The 13,605-nt window shown below is 40.1% G+C and overlaps 1 protein-coding gene across 2 annotated transcripts in view; it reads left to right on the top strand.

The window, feature by feature from the left end:
* The first annotated feature begins 563 nt into the window (after window positions 1–563).
* Window positions 564–13,605, top strand: part of furinb (furin (paired basic amino acid cleaving enzyme) b) — a 133,037-nt gene continuing 119,995 nt past the window's right edge. Inside the window, exons 1-2 of one of the 2 annotated variants that reach the window (XM_041794888.1) lie at window positions 564–1,295; window positions 5,539–5,595. The gene's annotated coding sequence lies outside the window, so the exon portion shown is untranslated. The remainder of the gene's footprint in view (window positions 1,296–5,538; window positions 5,596–13,605) is intronic. The other variant, XM_041794889.1, reaches the window with a different exon arrangement.

The following is a 13,605-nucleotide window of genomic DNA, read 5'->3' as shown; positions in this document are numbered from 1 at the left end:
TGTTTTACATGTGTGTGTGTAAGTTCGACGGTTAGCCACAAGATGGCGGTCGCATATAGCGATACGAATTAGACCCAGGCTGGGAAGCAAAGCACGTTGCACGTTTTCTTTACAGGCGTGCCCCGGTGTTCTGTTTTAACGATACAAATATAAATAGGAACACCGTAAGGTATCAAAAATATTTTCTAAAAGGGAAAATCAACCATTTTCACGTCACTCTAAAATATGTAGAGGGTTTCGCATACTATATGATATCCTGGTACGTTGACTTTAAGTTATTCTTTAAAAAATGTAATATATGTGTTTTTTATTGTTTGAGACTGCAACACAACGATACATTTCGCACCTGCTAAACGCTCCCCAATTTACGCAAAAACACCCCACAGTGACACGGTGGGTAATTTACCCTTCATCAATCCACAAAGCAACAGTGACCCGCCCTACTCAACGAACACAGTAAAGCGAATCAAGCACACACGATATTCCAGGCGCTACATGTGACGTATTTCCTGGAGAAAAGGAGGATTTGTGGCAGTTTGTTGTCATCTCCATCCAGTAGTGAACCGTTATAGTGTAAAGGCACGTAGCCCTTTATTTCCCCTTCTGTTTCTTGCCCTGTACTTTCTTTGCGAGTTTGACTCCATAGCACACTCCCGAAAAGACACAAGAATGAACTGAAACTGAAAGAAGAAACCGAGAAATAATTATATGGGCGCGACGGTTGAAGTTAACTGGCATAATATAACCATGATATCGCTGATGGCAAGTTGGGGGCGGATTCAACGCAAGACGTGATAGTTAGATTCGGCGCTTTTGGAGGAGGATGGCAGTGTGCGGGTAACATTATTTATTCGCCTCTTGGACCAAGAAGAGGACGTAGAACGTCAGGTTAAATGTTAAGTTGCAAGTCGAACCGCAGGAGAAAGGGGAGTCTCCGCCCGCCCGCCCGGAGGACAGTGGAAGAGGATGAGGAGGCATGACGTCTCGGTTCTTGTTGGCATCTTCATTGTTGTAGAAGCATCCAAGAGTTAGTTGGATGTGTTCAAAGCAGGGAGGGCAGCCGTGGCAGAGTGGGTGGGAACAATGGGAGTATTTGCTGAAAGCGTGACGGCTGTTTCACCATAAAGACTTTGCCAGCGCTGCCGACAGTCCTCACCAGTCTTCCCAGTCAGGCAAACCCATCACTGGTGTAGACAACGGGCTTTCTAGGTGGTGGACCTAATTTGCCATAGGAAACATGGCTTAGCCTGATAACGGTTAAGCTTTCGCCGCTTCATTTCTGAAGTTTATTGCTGGTAAGATAACGGCATGTTTTTATTGTATTATTTCCATTTGAAATATCTTAATTGAGTGTGGTTATTCAGATTTATATTATTTGTTTCTATTTGTGTTTCTGTTATATTTTCGCGCTCTCTCACTTATTCACCCCTATAAACTCACCAATTAAGTGCTTGTATCTGTGCAAGGTGGTATTAACTTAAGTAAATTCCTTAATTGCTGTTTGTCAGACATGTTTAAAACCTTGATGCTCGCTATAACTCTTCCTCCTGGCATCAGATATGTGTGCCTATTTTGAGACAAGCAAAGTAAGCTCAGTTTGAACCAACACGCTGGAAAAACTTTAAGTAATCTAACTCATCCTGTTTTGTCCTCTGGTTGCCAGTGTTATTTTTTACTTCTGGTGCAACTCCCACTGGGATCTCAACAAGAGAGAGGAAGCCAAGGTCACCAGCTACTGAGGCAAACAGCTCAGATCCAAGCTTCCTCCTCAATCGGCTTACCTCACCACATCAAAGATCAGCCTATAGAATTATTTTTTCACCCTTTGTGTTAGACTGAAATCTTCCCCAAGCCAGTTTAGAGTTTAAAGCTGTTAAAAGGGTTGGTCCAGCGTTTTTGTTTATGTCGCCAGAGGAAGTTAGGCTGAATGGTTCACAAACACTTCGCCCCAGACACCACCTTTCAAGCTCTTTTTATTTGTCACCAGTTCTGGATTTAACTGCACAATAGATGACGATTCTCACATTTTAAAAGAAGCATGTAATGGGATTGCAGTGGAGGATAAAAGAAGTAGGAAGACAAACTTGTCAACAATATAACTCATCTATAAACTAGGGCAGAGAAAGGAAGTTTGACACAGGGAAAAATGCCAAGATTCAGATGGTTGTTAAAAACTAGGCTGGATGTCTCAGTGGGACATCACTTAGAGAATTGATTCCTCCTCCTGGACACATTGCTGCTGCCCTAGACAACATTTTATCAGGCTTTTCCATCTCCGCAGCTCGTAGGCTGAGGGAGCTAAGATTGATCAGGGTTTAGTGGTACTCAGTCACAGCGTCCTCTCTCTTACTTCACAGTGCGCCTCAGATGAACGCAGTACAGCTCACTTCCAGCTGCGTGTTGCTGTCCAGACAGAGCACAACGTGCCTGTGCAACATCTCTGGTTTTCCAATCGCACTCTTATGTAGAGCAAATTATCCTCTCAGGAGAGGATGCTTGGCTGTCAGCAGTGTTTCACAAATGCAGCAGTTCTCCCCTGTGCCTGGCTTTTTTCCTATGAGAGGGCAGCACAGAGCACATGGTGGGTGTTGATTTGGCTGGTGGGCAGCCTAAAATAGAGCTGGAGTGCTGCATATGGTCCGTCACAGCTTCGCATGCTTGTCATTAGCAATGGAGAGAGCCTGTTCATCCCCATCAAGTGCAGGTCCATTATGCTGCCAGACATGCAGAGAAAAGGAACTGAATGAATATACTTTTTGTTGGATACATCATATTTTTCAGAAGTGGACTGGACATGTTGATGTATAACCCAGGGCCCCTGCTGCTGTTCACTGAGCTGTTTCTCTGCTGTTGCTGGGGGTCAAGTGTTTTTCAGGTCACACATGTTTTCCAAGTGGAAAGGAAAGAGGCAACTTTTAGCTCTCAATTGCATTCCCTTAGTTTCAGCTTGGAACAGGCAGAATATACACCTTTTTTTTTTGAATAGAGTAGAAGATCAGGATCTGAGTTTAACTTTTAAAATCAGTTCTCATGTGCATGACTCAGTGCTATGATGTTGGTAATATTCAGCAAAACGGTTGGTGACGTAAGTGTTCATGATGTTCTGGGAAGATCATTTAATTGAGCTCCATTTCCCTGATTCATTTTCTTACTTAGTTTGGATATGTTTTAGAAAGTAAAAAGAAGAGGAAAAATATCGATATAGCAATATCATGTCTCCGGCTCCTCACAGCAGTGCCTAGGATGTGAATGGCATTAACGGATGAAAGATAGCCGTCTAAAAAGAAGTTGACAGGGCTCTAAAGAAGATGACACCTGGGTTATTTTGGACAGCCATTAGGTTAAAGGATAAAGCGTGACAAGAGGTGAAACTTACAGGGATTATAAAACCCCAGTTCCAAAAAAGTTAGGGTGCCGTCTAAATGTAAATAAAACAGAATGCAATGATTTGCAAATCTCAGTTAACCCATATTTGATTAACAGTAGGACATAAACAATATATCAGATGTTGAACCAGAGACATTTTGATATTTTATGAAAATTGTTTGAATTTGGTGGCAACAATCTTAAAAAACGTAGGGACAGGGCAACAAAAGACTAGAAGAAGTAGGTGATACTGATGTAACGGAGAATTTTGCAACTTATTAGGTTAGGTGGCAACAGTTCGGAAACATGATGGGGTATAACAGGAGCATTTTAGAGAGGGAGAGTCCCTCGCAAGTAAAGATGGGCAGAGGTTCACCAATCTGCAAAAAACTTCTGTCTGAAAAGTGAAAAGGTTTTAAAAATCCCACCATCATTAGTACATAATATCATCAAAACACTCTGAGAATCTGGAGAAATCCCTTTGTGCTAGGGACAAGGCCGAAGATCAATACTGAATGCTCGTGAGTTTTAGATCCTAAAGGCAGCACAGCATGATAAACGGGCATGATTCTGTACTGGAGTTGTCTGTCATTACATTTCACCGTGCAAGTTAAAGGTGCAGCTTGTAAAATTAGGGGATATAGCTAACATCAAACAGTCAGATTGTAGATTGAAATGCTCACTTTTGGTAGTGACTCTGGCAACTAGTATAATTAAAAACCTGTGTATCTGTTATTTGTTCCCTTCTGTGGTACTGTAGAAACGTGCAAGATGCAAAAATCCATGGAGGCGAACTCCATGGAGGGGACCCTCCCCTATGTATAAAAAAATGGCTCATTCTAAGTTAATAAAAACAAGATAGTTTTCTATTTAAAGATGATTAAACACTAATTTAGATGGATCTACTTCTGTTTATTGTGTTTCATGTTTACTAAGTTAGTTTAGCTAAATGCTACTAGGCTAAACATTACACACTGCACCTTTAAAGCTCTATCATGCAATGACAAAGCCATAAGTGAGCATGATCTGGAGATGCTCCTGGCTTTTCAGGGCCAAAGCTCATTTAAATGGACTGAGGCAAAATAGAAAACTGTTCAGACACTTTCAATGCTGAAAAGTACATACTGTATACTGTAGATGTTTAAGGGCAACGTGCACCCGTCCAGACGTCTCTTTCAAAGAAGGCCTTGTATATTTCAGCAGACAATGCTAAACCACACAGTTCATCCATCATAACAGCTTTGCTTCACAGTAGAAGAGTCCAGGTGCTGAACTGGCCTGCCTGCGGTCCAGAGAGATTTTACACAGTGCCCCAAAGATTTTGGATTATGTGTTGTACATGAATCTTGCACTTTACCTTTTTAGGGCCATTTTATATTCTTCAGTTAATCAGATGTTGTGATTTATCATCAACTGACTGTCTTGCAGTGCAACACTTATTGTAAAAAAATATTTTGTATCATATTGTGTCTTATTTTATTGTATCTAAGTATCATGTAGAAATACACTGCTGGTGGGCTGATTTCAGTGCCATTTTCTCTCCGAAAACAGATAAGTTTGTCCAACAGGTGTCTTCCTCTGCCAAATAAAATCTTCTCTGAGTCAGCAGTTGGGTATAAAAGTTTCCACGTCTTAAATTGGTGCAACACAACAGATAAACATTTGGAACAGATACAATTTCTCGCCTTTTTTTCTGCCACGTCTGTCAACAGGCCAGATGTCAGTAGATACTGAAGTGAAACTGGTGCACTCATAGAAGGGTTGGAAATACCTGCCACTGTGGCTGGTGGATTAAAAAATCTACCCGCCAATTACTTTTTTAGCAGCCAGTTCATTTTAACAAGCAGCAGGAGTTAACGATAGTCAAGGCCTATAGTATTCAAGGCTGTTTAATAAATGGACATTTTCTAACTATGAAAAATATACTGGCATGCTCTGTGCTTTGTTCATAAAAAGAAATAAATTTACTTTTGTGTTATTTTGAGGCTGGTTAGAGTTTCCATTGCAGTCAGGTCCTCGAATGCAGCTTTAACTGCAACCAAATCCCAACTGAGAGGCAAGATAAAGAACTTATTGTTAGAAGCTTATATTTTGTTCTTCTATTTGCTACTGCATATGTTAAGACACTTGGAAGCCCTTCTTTTAAAACGTGCTGTACTTTTTTCTTTACAGGGCTCTGAAAAAAATTGAACACCAACTAAAAGCATCTTGCAGTAATGTTAACTACAGGTAAGGCTTTTGGTCAGCAAGCATGTACAGTGCTTAACATATTTTTAGACCACCCTAACCCTAACCAAAGTAAGGTTTATGCCACAGCTGCCCTAAATTAACAGCATTGGTAATTACCAAAGTCATTTTTTATGTTTCTGCAATGGTTAATACACCAATATGTAGAAGCTCTTTAACCCAAATGATATTTTAATGCTAAAATATAATTATTACTGTTATCCATGAATTTTCAAATTTACTGATTTACAAAAAAAAAGAAAAAATAGATAAGCACATTAATATTTCTTGATTAATATGTCAAATTATAGTTCTTTACTTGCATTTCTGAACAGAAAAATGAGTTTTATTGGTTGAATGTTATGCTTGATTAATTTCTGACTTCTCAGAGAAGCCCAGTGAGCCAGCTTGAATTTGGGTGAATTCAGTTTGAAATCCCTCATTCCTGTTCAAAATGGTAAAACATGGAGAACTCACTGAAAATGAAAGAGTCCGCATGAAAGTACTTCATGATGCTGGATGGTCTTTGAGACAAATATGACAGGTGGTCTAATAAATTTGTTAAGCTCTGTAGGTCAGATTGGCTCTGCTCATAAAGTAAGTAGGAATAAGCAGAAAGCCAAGATTCTGTTCATGCTTTTAACTAACTTATTCACTGTTATGTTACTCTTCATTTAACTTCCCCAGTGGCTGGTAGGTTGAGCAAATTCACCTGACACTGCTCAAAAATACCAACTTGTGGCTGGTGGCAGGTGCGAGTTTCTTACCCTGAATCATAGAATGATAGATGATAAACTGAGATTGCTGCACCTTTACAGTAAAGTTTCATGAGGTACTGGCTAAAGTTTATGTTTTTATTTTAAGTTCTCCCTGGCAAGGATCCCTTGAATCTGGTAGTAGATGATGTGTGACAAAATTTTGTTTGAGATTTCTGAGAAAGTTTTTGTTGTGATTGTGTTAGCTTTAAATATAATGTATGAAGGAAGTTAAAAGTAAACCATTTAAATATTTTATTGCACGATTTTTAGAACAATTGCAGCATATTTTGGCTGAGCATTGAATTTTAAAGACCTGAAAATTATGCTTGAATTGTTACATTACTTTGCAAAAGTTAGTATATTTCCAGGTAATTTACCTCCTGCTGATTTGTCTTCAGGGGAGCATGGTGGCTTGATGGTTTGCACTGTTGCCTCAATGGTTCCTGGTCTGAATCTCAGTTGGGCATGGCCCTTCTGTAGTAGTAGTTTGGTAGTTTGCGTGCATGGGCTCTCTCTGTAGTCTGGTTTTGTCCCATTGACCAAAGACTTGCCTGTTAGGCTGATTGGTGACTCTAAATTTCCCATAGCTATGAGTGTGAGCTTGCTTTGTTGTTTGCTTTTATATGTTATTATAGGTGATTGACTGGCAAACAGTCCAGGATGTACCCTGCCTCTCATCCGGTCACAGCGAGGATCCAGCCCCCTTCAACCCCAAAAAGGATAAGCTGTATAGATAATTGATGGATGGATGATTCGTATGTAGATTTTCTTAAGCTTTAGATACAGGTTAGACCATCATATCATATAGTTAAAGGAAAGTCTATATGGTAAGAGGACAACACATTGTTATACATTATTCATGTTGGTATTGCTGTATTTGAAACCTCAGCACCACCACTCTCCACCCCCAGATCTCTCTAACCCTTTCTTAGTTCTCTGCTGTCTGCCTCCTAACGGGTCTGAATAGCTCATGTTGCTCAAAGCTGAGAGTTAGTAGAGCATCCAGCAGCGTAGAGGCTGTTGCCCCAGGGCTTAAAGCTGATATCAAGACAATAATAGATGCACAGTGTTGGCGCATAAGGGATATTGAGGGGGCGTTGCAGGACAGGGATTACTCTGTGATTTGTCCGTACAATACAGCTTTGTCATGTTGGCCACTGAACAGCTCCAGTGGAACACTTTAAGGGCTGGAGAGTGCTCCTCAAGGGCATCTCTGCTTCTGTTTCTGGGACAGAGGAGAGGGATGCTCGTTATTAATTTTCCAGACTGAACATCCAAGCAAAGTGTGTTGAGAGGAACAACCTGTTGTCTTTTTGCTGCTTCTGCTCTGTCTCCTAAATGAGAGAGCATTTTTTGAAGAGCGGGAATCTTTGATCAACATTTCTCACCATCCTTATCACCATGAGATGCTGAGCTACTCTTGGAGTTCTGTCAATAGCACCAAACAGAAGGTGCTGAATTAATAATTTAAAGCTGTCGTGTTATTTTAGAATACCACAGGTCACTTCTCCACCCCTGCATCTAGACTGGCTCACTTACTGGAGTAGGGTACTGATCCTGAGAGGTTATGCAACCATTTTTTCTTCTTTTTTCATTGTAGTCTAGATTCCAAAGTCTTAACTTCTTTGGTGTTTTTAAAGAAGAAGTTTAAAGCCTTTGATGTATAATGTAGGAGTAAGCAGCTTCTTGTTCTCCAGGCTCTGTTTTCAGACAAGGTGTTTTGGGCGTTATGTTCTCATGTGCTCATTATTTTCCCCAATGCTGTTATATAGAAGCGGAACCCCCCGCTTTTCTCTCTTCTCTATTTTCCTCCCAGTCCTCTAAGTGACAGCAGACCCCCTGCTCCAGTTTTTGTGACTCAAGATCAGCATCTAATGAGCTTAGAAGAATTCCTCCACAGGAAGACTGACAGCCCCTGGTCATGTTTCCACCACCTCTCCTGCTGCGTTCCAATCACACCCACTCTTAAATGTATCAGTGAAGTCACAGATGTATCAGTAGGCCTCTTCTAAAATAGAAGCTTCCATATGCTGTGGTTAATTGTTAAGGTGTTTTAAAGGCAAGGCCACTCTCTATTGGCAGAATGTTCTCATATGGACTTTTTTGAGAAATTAAGGGAAATTCGAAAGCTTATGTGCACACCTAAAAACGTTGTTACATTGCAAATTGCCCACTGCCGACAGGAAGGCATTTTTCAAATTAGCTTCATTTTTCAACTCTGTAAGAGAGGGCCAGTTAAATTGACAGGTTCCATATTCACTGTGTAAAATCAATATAGATGGCTCGCTAAAAGGAGAGCGTTTTTTTTAACCTGTTATAAGATTAACACAATGCAAGCATAGGCTATTGGGATGAACCTCAGCACTGTTTTCTAGAAGAAAGTAAGGCTGAAATGTTTTAAGTCTTATTGTAAATGTAGAAGTTAAGAGTAAAGACTGATAACTCTGAATGCCGATTTCCTTATAAAGGCCTATCCCAATATCACAACCAGTATTAAATCACAGTACTTTTTTTTTTTTTTTTTTTTTTTTTGGAAAGTAATGTTTTGTACTTTTTATGCTACTTTAAGGTGCAGTGTGTAAAATTGGGGAATGATACAACATCTAAGAATCAGATTCTAGATAGTGACGCTCACTTTTGATGTCAACTCTGTTGCCATGGATGTCATTAGACCTAAAATGTTTCTAAAATGGCCTAAAATTGTCCATTTCTTTATGCTAATAATGTGTAGGAACAGGGTTTGAATGTCCTCTGAATCTGCAGACTCTAAGCTTTCTACCCTGCCCTCTCCTGTTTACAGTGTGTCCATTTTAGAACATCCTCGGGTCTCAGATGCAGGTGTCAGATCTCAGATAAAAAGCATCAGGTCTCAGGAAAAGCTTCAAGTCTAAGGAAAGCACAAGTCACAGCTTCAGTTAAACATAAGACTGAAAGATATATACATGTAGATGCTGAACATTTTAAATTTTACTAGATGCATAAATAAATGTTTTTTAACATCTTTTTCAAGAACTCACCCCAACATACAGATAGGCCTATTTATATACATTATGGTTCATTTTTACCAAGTTTGTTCTGTTACTTGCTACCTGTCTAAGATTACACACTGCACCTTTCATATGTGCATGTTTAGAGTTGAGGAATACACACTTTAAAATTATCATTATTATCTGCATTTTTCCTTGATAATCAAGCAAGTAGACTCATGATACAAATTATGTCTTGTATCGTAATTGCTATTACAAAGAACGATATTGTCCAGTGTCTAGTACAATCGCAATCACACTTTTCGTTTTTTTTTTTAAGATTATTTGCAGTGCTTTTTTCTATCATTTGATGGGACAGGAGATTCTGGTCGCGCAGCTGTAGCTCATTGGGTAGAGCAGGCGCCCATGGGCAGAAGCTGTAGTCCTCAACACACTGGCTGGGGATTGATTCCCAGTCTCTGCATGTTTGATGCATGTCTCTCTCCCTGCATTTCCTGTCTCTCTTCAGCTATCCTATACCAATAAAATAATCTTTAAAAGAAAAAAAAAAACAGGAGGTGAGACAGGAAATTGATCCAGTGCCTTGAGGACTACCGCCTCTATATGGGCGCTATCCCAAATTGCTATATTGGTGAGCACTCTGGGAACAATTTGCACTTGAAAACAGTTTATTATCATTGTTCAGAGTAACAGCCCCAGTAAATTGCCCCAGTCCAAGAGTTGAAGGTAACCATGGCTGTGGTGTTACTCAGTACAACAGTTGGACCTAGATTGTTGTATATTGGAACAGTTACTGCTACAGTATTTCTATTTACTGTGGGAATGCTAAAGTAAGATCCTGCTGACATTTGCTTTTGCTGCCTGGTGGATTCAGAGGTACCAGTTTGATCAAGCAAAACAAAAACCTTTTGTAACCTACATTAATGATATTCAGAGTGCCTGAAAAGTACAAGATGATACATCTGGTTAACAGTCCCAGTGCTCCTGTACTCTTTATCAGTGCTCATGGAATGTGTCTTGTCCATTCAAATTACCTGATTAAACTCCCTCTCAGAGAGGGACTCGGCCAAAGTTCTGTAGCCAAGTTCTGCTGCCTTTATACCTTCATTCTTTAATACTGATTCTACTGTGACATAATGTGGTAAAAACATGGGAGAGTGTAATCAAGCAGTGGGAGCTTCACATTCATGCACAGTCAGACATGCACACAAAAAGTGCTACTATCCCCCTTGGCTTCCTCTTTTCACCTTTCTTACACCTCTGTTATTTCCCCTCTAAAGCTGGCACAGAGGTGGGATCTCTTCGTCCTCCTATTACATTTCCTTGGCATTCATAGTGAAGGTGAGACTTCTGAGGGTAGTAAATATCAGGCCTTGAACTAACAATCTAAATAGGGCTCAAGACTTGCAGAATTCCTGGATCATATTGGTAACTGTTTTTTCCCCATATAACTTAAAATTTGTATATGACTCAGACTTCTCATACATTGTCATGCATATTTCATACCTCTATTTTTTACCCTGGTTTTTATTATATGTGTGCAGCATGAGCCCTTTTTGTAATCATTTCATCTTTTGGGTAGAACTGACATGTTTTTCTTTTTTTTTTGTTTTTCATTGCAGCAGTGTTGGGACGTGTATAGACCTTTTAGATTTCGCCACCCCTTGCCAGAATACCCCCCTCTTAATTGAAAAGCACTGTTAAGATAGATATGTTTTCTTTTCCCCTCTACTACATGTGAACCCTGAGAAACAGTCGGCTCCTCTGCAGGTTTCCCTTACCTTGCAGAAGAAAAAGGCTCCCATTGTTTCCCAAAATCCATTAATGAGACGGAAAGTCTGCGGCTCCATCGCAGCCGCCATAACCTGCAATGTTCATTACCCTCCACAATTTGTGACAGTTTGACAGAATGAACACCACACTGCTGATCTTGCTTTTCTCCCAGCCTTAAGGGAGTGGGGATAAAAATGTTAATTTGTTCTGTGGGTGGCCATGGAGAAAAAAAAGCATGTGGTTATTAAGACAATCAAAAGGGTTTATCTTCTTAGAAGTCAAAACTGCTGAGGAAAGATCAAGACTGTATGGAAACTAGATCATGAGATGCCAGTATGATGCAAGATCGGAGCAAGTAAAGCTTCTTTAGTTGTCAAAATAAAGGGATCATCTTTTCAAGGATGTGCTAAGTCAGTTTCATTGCTCATTGGTGTCAAGTTATTTAACTCCAGCTTGATGCTCATACTCAAGACCAGCGTGTTGGACTGACATCACTAACTTGTCAGTAGAGATGGGACGAAGCCAGTATAATACATGACATCCGATATTAATGTCATTGTTTGGGGGGTTTTTTTGGACATCGGACTGACAGCGCCAATCCACGTCACCGATACAAATTCAAGTTTTGCATTACACTATGAATGCTACCGTGACCACACCGCACAGTAGCATCCATCGTGTTATAACGACACACTATTTACAAACACTGCCATGCATTTAAATGCATTTCCGCATTTACTTTTAGAACACTGTCTGTGATTTAATCATAAAAGGCAAAAACGCCACTTTCTGTTTCTGTTGTTGGATTTTGTGGTCTTATGTAGCATTTAGAGCTGAGATATACAGGTAAATCTCTAAAACTTAGAATATCATGAAAAAGTTCAATATTTTTTGTCACTCTTTTCTGAAAGTGAAACCCATATATTATATAGACTCATTACACATAGAGTGAAATATTTCAAGCTTTTATTTCTTGAAATGTTGATGATTATGGTTTACAGAAATGCCTTCAGGTCATCTGCGTTGTTGGGTCTGGTGTCTCTCACCTTCCTCTTGACGATACCCCATAGATTCTCTATGGGGTTCAGGTCAGGCCAGTTTGCTGGCCAATCAAGCACAGTAACACCATGGTCATTGAACCAGCTTTTGGTACCTTTGGCAGTGTGGGCAGGTGCCAAGTCCTGCTGGAAAATGAAATCAGCATCTCCATGAAGCTTGTCAGCAGAAGGAAGCATGAAGTGCTCTAAAATGTCCTGGTAGATGGCTGGGTTGACTGTGGACTTCAGAAAACACAGTGGACCAACACCAGCAGATGCCATGGCAGCCCAAATCATCACTGACTGTAGAAACTTCACACTGGACTTCAAGCAATGTGGATTCTGTGCCTCTTCACTCTTCAAGGTCCAAGAGGCTGGAGGAACTGTTTTTTTTTACTTATTTGAGATTAATTCTGGTCTATATTCATTTCTACATATTTACTTTCAATACATTATTTCACTAACCTTGCATAGCAGATGGACCCGCCCATTTCCTTGTTTCTCACTGATGAATCCATCTTGCAATACTCCCGTCTGAACCGTTTGGGCCCGGTTAGAAAGTGACAGGACCAATCAGCAACGAGGGGCAGTACTTCCTGGCACGGCAGAGTCATGACATGAGCAAGCAGCATCAAGAGACCTGTGCAATTATGGTGGAAGACATTAGCATGGTTGCTGCTAAAGCGCCAGTTTTGTCAGAACTTGATGAAATTTCTTCGTTAAAAGAAGAACAAAGAACAGCAGCGAGTTGTTCCCTATGGAGTTTAGTCCTCGATAGCGGCTATGTCACGTTTTGTTGCTCTGATTGGCCCGTAAAGATGTGACAGAACATTCATCCAGTCACATTCCGAGTTTTTTTTTTTTTTGTCAAAAGCTCTGCCCTTTTCTAAACGCTGTGTATGAGTGGTTTTATGTGTGAAACACATCCATCTGTCATGCTGGGTTAGTATTTCACCTTTATTTTAAACATTCACTTTGCTCCAGTAGCCCTGACGTCCTGTTGGTTGTTTACATCTGGATTTCTACAGTGTACTTCAGTTTCAAATGTAAAAACATCAATTTTTTTTTTGCTGCTATCTGTTTCTATGTGAAGCCAGCACACAGTTAAAATACATTTATTTGAAATAATACAAAGTTTAATGCATTTTAAATGTTTCTTTGATCTTTGAATGAAAAAACAATGTTTCATTTTAAATGACGCCTGGAATTCATGCAGGACACAATTGTCAGTTGCCAGTCATGATCAGCTGACAGCCAGCCAATTACCAATTATCATCTCCTAGCTTCCACAGCTAATCACAGCTCTTTCTCTCAACACAGTGGGTATGATACATGATGTACTTCTCACTAATCTCTGCTTGCATTAATACTTATGCACCACGCTGCTGCCGCTGGCAAAGCTTCACCTCCACCACCCCAGCCTCCTCCTTTATAAGTTTTTATGCACCTTCATTCAGA

The sequence above is a fragment of the Cheilinus undulatus genome, linkage group 9 (genome assembly GCF_018320785.1).
Source record: "Cheilinus undulatus linkage group 9, ASM1832078v1, whole genome shotgun sequence".
Classification (NCBI taxonomy): domain Eukaryota; kingdom Metazoa; phylum Chordata; class Actinopteri; order Labriformes; family Labridae; genus Cheilinus; species Cheilinus undulatus.
Note: the sequence above shows the minus strand (reverse complement) of the source record. Positions and strands in the feature narration are given on the sequence as shown.